A 10,800-nucleotide genomic window follows, 5' to 3' on the forward strand; every position below is an offset into this window, starting at 1 on the left:
CAATGCACTCTGGTATTCTTGCCTGGAGAATCCCAAGGACAGAGGAGCCTGACGAGCTATACTCCATGGCATCGCAGAGTCAAACACAACTGAGCGATTGAGGACACCATAGTATCCAGCCTCTGGTATTTTGTTATGGCAACCCTAGCATATTAAAACAATTGTAATAGAAATTTGTGTAACAGAACATAATAATATATTAATCTCCTTGATATGTTTTGGTTTAGATCAGAAAGATACATTTGGTCAGAGTACTGGTAGAAAATTCAGATTAGACCAATTCCAAAATTGATGAATGAGACATATTGAAAGAATTACAGTAGAAATAGTCTCCAAAGTTTTGTCTGCATAACCTGTTAGAAAAGGAGAAAAAGTCGGCGAGGAAGGATATAGGAATAATGTGCTCAGTTGCTTTATTCATGTCTGTCTCTTAGGGACCCCTTGGACTGTAGCCCACAAGTTTCCTTAGTCCATGAGGTTTTCCCAGCAAGAATACTAGAGCAGGTTGCCATACCCTTCTCTAGGGGATCTTCCCAAACCAGGGATCCAATCTGCCTTTCCTGCATTGCAGACAGATTCTCTACTGCTGAGTCACCAGAGAAACACATAGGAGTAATACAATTGGCAAAAATAAACTTTACAAAAAGGCAATTAAAAGGACTAAAATTATTTTTTAGTGAAAGCCTGTATAGTACATTCAGAAGGAGAAAATGACAAAGGTGTGAATGCTGCATTCAACCTTGGGAGCATAATCCAATAATGTCATGAATTGTCTACGTTTACTTCCCATTGGGAAAATTTTTATATGCTTCAGAGAGGCGGCTGTGTGCTGAACTAATCCTCAATGATATCTATTATTAAGGAAGAGAAGAATTTGTATGTGTGTGTGCACAATTAGTAATCTCTACTACACATAGTAGAGATTGTTATTCAACATATTTTTGGTTCTCATTCAGAGCATGAACAAAATACTACCAAAGTTGTCTGAAAATAAAATGCAAAGAAAACTCATACTCAGTGCGTTCAGGTAAAAATTACAACAACTCCAGGATTAGAAATACAGAACTCCAGGAAATACAAAATATAAGAACACCAGGATTAGACAGCTACTTTAGTCAACATAAAAGAAAGAAAGACGCTCAGTCGTGGCGGTCTCTTTGGGACCCCATGGACTGTAGCCTACCAGGCTCTTCCGTCCATGGGATTCTCCAGGCAAGAATACTGGAGTGGGTTGCAATTTCCTTCTCCAGGGGATCTTCCTGACCCAGAGATCGATCCCAGGTCTCCTGCATTGCAAGTAAACACTTTACCCTCTGAGCCACCAGGGAAGCCAAACATAATAGGCAATCAGTATTTTACAGCATTTGTGTGTAGGAAGAAAATTTCAATATATAAATTGGTTGGTTGAAAATTCAGTTTAGAAATAAACTTAGCCTTTCTAAAGGCCCTATAAGTATGAATGTGATATTACAGTATAACGGAAACGGGGAAATATGCCAAGGGACCAAATGTAAAAGAGTTGGAAGAATTGTGGATATTAGTCACTAAAATTATTTCCTTTTAGTTTTACTGACTAAAGGAAGTCATATTGGGCAATGGTCACTACCAAATCTTCAATGAGAATGAATTAGAAGTGGGTATCAGAGTTTCAATGAATAATAATTCCTTTAAAATACTTTTTATTTCCGGTTTGATAAATCCTTTTGTTATTTTGATTAAATTCAAGGTTTTAATGTTCTCATCCAAGAATCTCAGTAGGATGAATTCTTTGTCATTTATAATCAAAATTATGTTATTCTAAGTGGGCAAGAGTAGGCCAGCTTCCTTCCAGAATTTTATCTTTACAGGCTCATTTCCCCTAAGCTATATATTGGATCATTTCTTTGACTGCAACCAACTATGTAGTGATTAACAATGAAATATTTCATTTTATTTAATAGAAATCTTATTAAAATGCTATCATATTATGCACTGTCAGAGATAAGTATGGGATGTTTTCAATATTTAGCTTGTGTATATATACAGTGCATATTAATATTATAATATATAAATTAAAATGTCCACTTTTATATTGGATACAGTTTCTTTGGTGAGTAATAATATAAAGGCAATAAAACTTGTCATACCTATATGAATCTTAGAGGTCTTGTGTCACTAAATAATGGGAGACTTCTCCAGAGGGATAGGTTCTCAAAGTCATCAGGATCCAATCACTTTCTCTGCAAATATAAGTGTTTGAGAATTTGAATGTGTCTTATAACTAGATAGTTAAAATATACCTGTCTAACCAACTTGATCATGCACCATATATATGTTCACTGGGGTTTTTATTATTATGAGAAATGAATCACACTCACAAAATTGTGTTATATCATTTTCATGGATTGATTATGCTTTGTATGTCTTAAAAATTTAATTGATTTTGTTGATTTATTTCTAACAGTGAATTAGGAATCTTCTTTCTATAAGTTTTTTTTCCTCTCTAAGCAATGTGAAATGAGAATCTCAAATATTTAACATGTCTTAAGCTTGTACAGATTATATATGCCATAAATAAATAGTAAAAATTTAAAATTCTGATTACATTGATTAAACAAAAATTAGTAGGTTTATGGTCACATCAAGGGCAATTGACTTTTCTCTTTCCTACTGACAATTAATGTATCTAAAGCATTATCTTAAGTGGCATAGTAGTAATTATTTTTAGCAACTCCCCAACTACCAATTTATTTGATGCAAGTATCCCTGAATTCTAAGGATATTCTCTGTAAACATCTCCTCAGACAAGCAACATTTTTCTTTCTACTCTTCAAATCTCTCCCTCATTTGATAATTCTCCAAAGTTCTTCACATAACATAATTCCCTTTTTCCTTTCAAAAGTTCAATAAATTCTAGCCTGTCATTTTAAAAAATATTCCAAAAAAAAGTAAAGAGGAAAAATGGAAAATAATCATATTTTCTCATTCTTCCTCTTTGCAAAACTGTCAGTCTAAGTAATACTGAATTTTTTATACCACTATTGGGTAGATGGAAGCTGCTGCTGCTGAGATGGAAGCTAGACAATAACAAAAAAAAATGTAGGGACTGACATACCACTTTTTCACAATAGAAATGGTAATCGCACTTCTAACTGCCATTGTTTAGAGCAATGTTTGCTGAAGTGGTCAAAACTAGAAAGGTCTTTGAACATGATACAGTTTGAGATCATCTCTTTAATCTAATTAACAGGCAAGGAAAAAGAGACTTTTTTTTTTTTTAGGCAAGGATTAATGATTTTATTTGGAAAGCTGATAGACAGATGACAGACTAATGTCTCAAAATAACCATCTTATTTGGGTCTGGATAACAGTATCTTTTATATAGAGATAGGGAGGAGGTGAGGAAGTAAAATAAGAAAGGTCATAAGTCTTGAAAGTATCTCCTGCAAGTCTCAGAGGGTGTGTTAATTTCTTCTTTTCTGCAGCCATTCACTGGTGAACAGGGTCAGATTGTCACTTTGTGAGCTGAACAAACTTCTGCGCTAGGAATACAAAGACCTAAAAGGTTTAACCTACTTCCAGGGAGGTTTCAGATGTTAAGATTCCTCCACTTCTCTACTTTTGCCACTATGACCTTTCCCTAGTTCCTTGCGTTCTCTGTGTTTCTTGCCACATGAGCTTTACAAATGCTTTCCATTCTACCCTAAATATTCGTTTTTTACTTCCTTAACCTCAGCTCTCAGCTTAGGTGTTGCTTTCTCAAGGATGCCTTCAGTAACCAACAAGAAGAAAATGAAACCACTGTATTATAGACAAGGTCACAGTCACACCTTTAAATTTTCTGTATGACTGTTTCATTCATATCCGTGTTTCTCATTAGTCTCTTCCCAGGGCCTGGCATACCACTGGGTAATACCAAGGAAGTTATTTAGTATTTTAAAAGGATGATTAGCACATATCATATCTAGCTATATAACAAGATTGACAAAGATGATGTATGATCCACATATAATACTGGGATGTGTCAAGTGGGATTATGGCTTACAACAACAGCAACAAAAAAACTTTATTCTCCTATACTCTACTCATATTGCTTATCCAAGCTCAGTCTATTGTGAGGCTCTCATGATTAGTATTTTTCTCTCTTATGATTTGTATTTTTGAGCAGATCTTCTAATTTTTCTGGATACTCAGATAATAAAATCTCTTCTAGTCACTCCAAGAAACAAAAGCAGTTTCATTCAAGAAATTGAAGTATCTAGTTATATATGATAATCAGAGTCTAAAATTCACTTAAATTTTCTCTCCTTTAACTATGGCATGAGTTAGTGGGGATCATGGGGTGGAAAGGGGATGTGTGATAGGCTTCTTCTCTTTGTCCCTGATTGGACGTTTTTGTCCTCAATTTTAGGAAAAAAAAAAAAAAGCCTAAATATTCTCTAGTCCTTTCAAGTTTGAAAAATGAGAGAAGGGAAAATAAGTGCCTGGAGATGTCTAATTGGATGGGAATTTCTTAATGTTAGGTCCCTTCTCTGTACTTGGGAGTTTTAAAGCAGATTAATTTCTAGAGATGAGATTTTAGAGACTCTAAGGAATTCTCTGTAGATGAGGCTATGCCATCTGTACTTTTGTGATATGAGTGATGATTATTCTGGACATAGTTATGCATATTATCTTTTAATCTCTGTTCTTTGAGGTTCATCTTTCAGGAAAACACCCCAAAATTTCATTCTCTTAAAAAAGAAGATAATCCATCTTAATTTATAAAGGATAAATGCTGGTGATGCTGTAAACTCTTTCATGGTAGGTCTAAAGTTTCTTTCTTGGACACGAATTATTTGAGATCTATTTGGCTACTTTTAAAAAATCTAGGCTATTTTGAGACTTCCGGAAATGACTAGTTCTGCCTCCAGTTTTCCTCTGACAGGAAGAGACTTGCTCTTGATCCTCTCCAGAACTGTCTCTTTTAACAGATTAGCCACAAAGATCTCTGTTTTTCTGAGCAGTCTCTTTTAAAGTTATGACAGACTGCAATAAAAAATTCTTCTCTCTTCCATGAGTTATAGTTTATAATCAAAACGCTTATGATGTAACATATTTTACGTATTGTTGTTATTGTAGAGTTGCTGAATTGTGTCTGACACTTTTACAACTCCATGTACTGCAGGCAAGAATACTGGAGTGGTTTGCCATTTCCTTCACGAGGGGATCTTCCTGATCCAGAGATCCAACCGGCATCTCCTACTTGGCGGGTGGATTCTTTTACTACTGAACCAGCAGGGAAGTTCATATTATATATATACAAATACTTAAAATATACATGTGCATACATATATGTATGTATGTATATATATATATATATATATATATAATATGAACAGCATGATTTAGCAAGTTAATTATGTTTATATATATCATATATTTTCCTTCGGCTTAAGAGTTCAAAACTTTGAATACATACATCAAATTTAGAAAACTGACCCTATATAGATTATTTCCTTTATTTCCTCTCAGGAATTATTTTTGTGCTTCCAATTGGCTGTACATTTTTTATCCTGATTAAAAATATGTCATGTAATTTTTTGAAATGTACTCTAAAAAGAGCCACCCAAGAAGTTTCTTCCAACTACTGGAAACATTTTTGTGAATATGATGGGGTCAAGAGAGAAAGGGAAAGATATACCCAACTCAATGTAGAGTTCTGGAGAATAGCAAGGAGAGATGAGAAAGTCTTTTTAAAGGAACAGTGCAAAAAACTAGAGGAATATAATAGAATGGGAAAGACTAGAGATCTCTACAAGAAAGCTGGAGATGCCAAGGGGACATTTCATTCAAGGATGGACACAGTAAAGGACAGAAATAGTAAGGACCTAATATAAGCCGAAGAGATTAAGAAGAAATGGCAAGAGTACACAGAAGTATACAAAAAAGGTCTTAAAGACCCAGATCACCATGATGGGGTGATCACTCACCTAGAGCATGACATCCTGGAGTGTAAAATCAGGTGACCCTTCAGTTCAGTTCAGTTGCTCAGTCGTGTCCGACTCTTTGGGACCCATGAATCTCATCCATCACCAACACCTGGAGTTCACTCAGACTCACATCTATGGAGTCAGCGATGCCATCCAGGCATCTCATCCTCTGTTGTCCCCTTCCCTTCCTGCCCCCAATCCCTCCCAGCATCAGAGTCTTTTCCAATGAGTCAACTCTTCACATGAAGTGGCCAAAGTATTGGAGTTTCAGCTTTAGCATCATTCCTTCCAAAGAAATCCCAGGGCTGCTTAGGAAGTATTATATGAATAAGGCTAGTGGAGGTGATGGAATTTCAGCCAAGCTATTTAAAATCCTAAAAGATGAATCTGTTAAAATGCTGCATGGAATTTGTCAGCAAATTCAGCAAACTAAGCAGTGGCCACAGGACTGGGAAAGATCAGTTTTCATTCCAATCCCAAAGAAGGACAATTTGAAAAATTGTTCATACTACTGTACAATTTCCCTCATTTCACATTCTAGCGAGTTTATGCTCAAAATCCTTCAAGCCAGTCTTCAGCAGTACATGAACTGAGAACTTTCATGAACCTAGAACTTCCAAATGTACAAGCTGGGCTTTGAAGAGGCAGAGGAACCAGAGATCAAATTGTCAACATGCACTGGATCATGGAGAAAGCAAGGGAGTTCCAGAAAAACATTCACTTATGTTTTATTTATTATGTTAAAGCCTTTGACTGTGTGGATTACAACAAACTGGAAAATTCTTCCAGAGATGGAAGTGCCAGACGACCTTACCTCTCTTCTGAGAAACCTGTAAGCGGGTCAAGAAGCAACAGTTAGAATCAGACATTGAACAATTAACTGGTTCAACATTGGGAACCTAGTATGACAAACTGTTTATTGTCACCCTGCTTATTAAATGTCTACACAGAGTCATTTCAGTTCCGTCACTCACTCATGTCCAACTCTTTGCAACCCCATGGACTGCAGCACACCAGGCTTCCCTCTCCATCACCAACTCCTGGAGCTTATTCAAACCTCTATGTCCATTGAGTTGGTGATGCCATCCAACCATCTCATCCTCTGTCATTCCCTTCTCCCACCACCTTCAATCTTTCCCAGCATTAGGGTCTTTTCAAATGAGTCAGTTCTTGCATCAGGCGGCCAAAGTATTGGAGTTTCAGCCTCAGCATTAGTCCTTCCAATGAATATTCAGGACTGATTTCCTTTAGGATGGACTGGTTGGATTTCCTTGCAGTCCAAGGGACTCTCAAGAGTCTAGTCCAACAATAGAGTTCAAAAATATCAATTATTCAGCACTCACCTTTCCTTATAGTCCAATTCTCACATCCATATATGACCACTGGAAAAAACATGGCCTTGACTAGACAGACCTTTGTTGGCAAAGTAATGTCTCTATATCATGCAAAGTTCTGGCTGGATGAATCACAAGTTGGAATCAAGATTGCTGAAGGAAATACCATCAATCTCAGTGATACCACTAAAGTGATACCACTTTAATGGCAGAAAGTGAAGGGGAACTAAGTAGTTTATTCATGAGAGTGAAAGAGGAGAGTTAAAAAAGCTGGTTTAAAACTCAACATTCAAAAAAACCAAGATCATGGCCCCTGGCCTGATCACTTCATGTCAAAAAGAAGAAGAAAAAGTGGAAGCAGTGACAGATATTATTTTGTTGGGCTTCAAAAATCACTGTGGATGGTGACTGCAGCCATGAAATTTAAGATGCTTGTTCCTTGGAAGGAAACTTATGACAAACCCAAAAGCATATTAAAAAGCTAAGACATCACTTTCAAAACATTAGGCCACATAGGTCCATAAAAAATAAAAGAAAAAAGACATTTTTCCAGTAGTCATGTACAGATGTGAGAGTTGGATCATAAAGAAGGCTCAGTGCTCAAGAATTGATGCTTTTGAAATGTAGTGATGCAGAAGACTCCTGAGAGTGTCTTGCACTGCAAGGAGTTCAAACCAGCCAATTTTAAAAGAAATCAACCCTGAATATTTCTTGGAAGGGCTGATGCTGAAGCTGAAGCTCCTGTACTTTGGCCACTTAGTGTGAAGAGCCGACTCTTTGGAAAAGACTCTAATGCTGGGAGAGACTAAAGGAAAAGGAGAAAGGGTGGTAAAGGAAGAGATTGTTATTAAATAGCATCACCAACTCAATGGACATGAACTTGAGCAAACTCCAGGAAATAATGGGTAGTAGAGAAGCCTAGTGTGCTGAAGTCCATGGGGTCCCAAAGAGTCAGATATGACATAGTGACTAAACAATAACAACATCTTGCATGGTGATCCTTCATCATGAGGGCTAAAGTTTCAAAATAACATTACTCTACCCTTTGTTTTCATCTTTAGTCATCTTGCTACCTCCTAGTGATAGCCATTCTCAGAATAAAATGGGGCAGGAAACAATCAGAGGTTTGGAGGTTTATTGCATTTTGTGGGTATAGTTTTCAAAATGTCATTAATTTTGATGAAGAGAACAGAGAATAGGTAAACTCTTGGCAGGAATGAATCCTGGATTCATAGCTTTGACCTTGTGCCTAAAATAATTTAAAAATCCCAATAGCGAATTAACTGGGCTATATGTATACTTCCTCATTTGCTCAGGATATGCAAGGTATACAATTTTTTTCTTGTAACATTTTGCATATAAAATGATATCCTAAGTCCACACTAAGTGATACCATTTCCACTAATATAATTCAAGATTTGACAGTATTTTTAAACTCACCTACTATTTTTCCATTATTAAAATACCAAATGTCCTACTTATAAGTCCTACTTACAATATGTGTAAATGGTCTTACACAACTCTAAAAATCTTGTGCAATGATATGTCTCTAGAATCTTATCAATAGTGTAAATTTTTCCATGCAAAAAAAATGCAGTTATTCTTTATTCACTCTACAGATTTTAAATATTCTTTTATTAGGTTCATTTAGTATAATCAATGTAATGGACTTTCCTAATGAAATTTACATGTAAACATATAGGCCAATTATTGTGCAATTTATTTTGTTGAATAAAGAAATTATTTTTCTAACATGAAGTAACCATTATGAAGACATTGTCACTTTTTCATGAATACCTTATTAGATAATCAGTGAGAAAATCAATAAAATTTTTGCCAGAACCAAAACGCTATTGTATTTAGTTTAAAATGAATTTAGTTTCCATAATTTGGATGGAATTTGCACCTGAATTATGTTAGGGTTTTTACTAGAAATTGTAAATAATAATCATTTAAAATTCAGTCATTTCAGCTTTCTGTTTTTTTAATATAAATTAGTGCAAAACACTAATTCTCAAAGATAAATTTTGGTAAACAAAATTAGATTTCTCCTAGCTTGTTTTGTTAGAAATTGATTCATCTTGGGTCAAGAAATACCAGCAGCCTCTAAGGCTTTAAATTGAGACAGAGTGAAATCATTTGCTTTTTCCTCAATCCAATTGTCATCTTTACAAAGTATGTAATACTGTTAGTGACAATTTTAGGAAGAAAATAATAAGACACCTCTATGTTGAGTTTAAACTCATCAGAAGTGCCTTCAAAAGAATTCTGCAATGTTTAAAATTTTTGTAAATTTCAGCTTTCAGGCTGAAAACAGGAAAACCTTTTGTCACTCTCAATTCTAGCCTACAACAGTAATTTATATAATTTTGAAAATTTTGCATAGTTTTGTACCCACAATCTTATCTTCAAAGTGAGAACTCAGCAAAAATGGGTCCTATTTTGAGGAGCATCTGTAATGATTATGGCAAGACATTGATTGAATCATATGCCTATGGATAGAACTCAGGTAAGCTTGGCAGTAAATAAACTCCTATCTCTCTACTCTTTTTTTAGAGTGGCATTTCCACTTTTCTGGGGGAAAAAAAGTAAAAGCAAAAGCATGTCCCAAGGTTTCAACTTAGGACTTAAGGTTCCAGACTTAACTTCAGATATGTTAATAAACTATACTAGAGAAAATGTCATAACCTACTCCCATTTGACAGACTGTGGTTCACTGGAGAAGGGAATGGCAAACCACTTCAGTATTCTTGCCTTGAGAACCCATGAACAGTGTGAGAAGGCAAAAAGATGGGGACACTGAAAGATAAATTCCCCAGGCAATAGGTACCCAATAAGCTATTGGAGATCAGTGGAGAAATAACTCTAGAAAAAAATGAAGTAATGGAGACAAAGCAAAAACAACACCCAGCTGTGGATGGGACTATTGATACAAGACAGGTTCAGTGCTGTAAAGAGCAATGTTGCACAGGAACCTGGAATGTTAGGTCCATGAATCAAGGCAAATTGGAAGTAGTCAAACAGGAGATGATAGGAGTAAACATTGATATTCTAGGAATCATTGAACTAAAATGAACTGAAATAGGTAAATTTAACTCAGATGACCATTATATCTACTGCTGTGGCCAGGAGTCCCTTAGAAGAAATGGAATTGCCATCATAGTCAACAAAAGAGTCTGAAATGCAGTACTTGGATGCAATCTCAGAAATGGCAGAATGGTTTCTGTTCATTTCCAAGGCAAACCATTCAATATCATGGTAATCCAAGTCTATGCCAAGGCCAGTAACGCTGAAGAAGCTGAAGTTGAACAGTTCTATGAAGACCTACACGACCTTCTAGAACTAACACCCAGAAAAGATGTTCTTTTCATTATAGGTGACAGGAATGCAAAAGTAGGAAGTCAAGAAACACCTGGAGTAACAGGTAAATTTGGCCTTGGAGTACAGAATGAAGCAGGGCAAAGTCTAATAGAGTTCTGCCAAGAGAACACACTGCTCATAGTAAACACACTCTT

Source organism: Ovis canadensis, chromosome 3 (assembly GCF_042477335.2).
Source record: "Ovis canadensis isolate MfBH-ARS-UI-01 breed Bighorn chromosome 3, ARS-UI_OviCan_v2, whole genome shotgun sequence".
NCBI classification, from domain to species: Eukaryota; Metazoa; Chordata; class Mammalia; order Artiodactyla; family Bovidae; genus Ovis; species Ovis canadensis.